The 1153-nt window shown below is 52.5% G+C and overlaps 1 annotated feature.

The window, feature by feature from the left end:
- Nucleotides 1-1153: part of a sequence feature (areas not merged during assembly with more than two copies in the genome that could not be assigned to a particular haplotype) that runs on past the window's edge.

Here is a 1153-nt window from a genome sequence, read left to right on the forward strand (position 1 = left end):
CCGCCACTCCGCACCGGCCATCACGGGCGTCACGGCGGGCCGTCGGTGTGTGCGGGTCAGCCCTCACGCGGTGCAACACGCCACACCCAACAGGGGAAGAGAGGCAGAAAGAAAGAGAGTGAGACAAATGGATGCCGTCGGGAGGCACTCACAATCAAAATGGCTCGTGAGCATGCGGCCACTCCATGCAGGAACACAGGAGGAAAAGACGACAAGGGAAAAAGACAAGAAGCAGCACAAAACACACAAAAGAAACAAACAACGGGCGCGAAAAGCACCGCCAAGACCCTCATACTGGCCGGTAACTCCACACCAGCCCACACACACAGAGACAAAAAAAATATCGCAGTGCCGTCAGTCCGCAGGTGAGAGGATTCGGCCCTCCACACAACAAACGCACAGAACGCCAGCAGCCACCCACCAATGGACGAGGACAAGGGGAAGAGAGACACACCGCCACCGCCTCTCGTCCAATCCCACAGCCTGCGGGACGCGGCCACAGCCACGCAGCCAACACACAACGCACACCGAACGAGCGCCCACACCACCAGCCACACGCGGAAGTGGCTCCTCATCCAGCCATGGCGTGGCACAAAAAAATTCACTGCCATCCCGTCCTCAGTGCGATGCAGCGCCTCACTCCATGCGGTCACACGGAGTGCACTGCTTCCCCAATAGAAATTATTCGTCATCCATGCCTTGAAGATGCCTCCGTTAATAATGGGCCATAAAACAAAATAAAAGAAAATGAAGAATGCTGTAGTACTGCGACACCGCTGGCCGCAATGATTCTCTCATGACAGAGCATCTCCCCGATTATGCCTCGCACACACACACAAAGGTATCCAAAATTATATGAAACAGCCCCCAATGTTTTTACTACAAATCAAAAAATCCCCCTTATTCCCTAATTGTTTTTTTTTTTTTCATTTCTGTTGTTATTCCTCACTTCGGAGAGCTTCGCCCCTTTCATTACTTCTTTCGATATTGACACCCGGCGCTGGCGTACCCTTTTTCCCAGAACACCTCGATTTATTCTTCCTCATTCCTCTTGTCCTTGAAATTGAAGACATCACATCTCGCCAGCCATTCATCGGCGTGCTGTCTGCGTGTCGTGCATAAATAATCGTCTCCCACGACAATCCCTGAGCAA

The sequence above is a fragment of the Trypanosoma cruzi genome, genomic scaffold (genome assembly GCF_000209065.1).
Source record: "Trypanosoma cruzi strain CL Brener 1047053516539 genomic scaffold, whole genome shotgun sequence".
In the NCBI taxonomy this organism is placed as follows: domain Eukaryota; phylum Euglenozoa; class Kinetoplastea; order Trypanosomatida; family Trypanosomatidae; genus Trypanosoma; species Trypanosoma cruzi.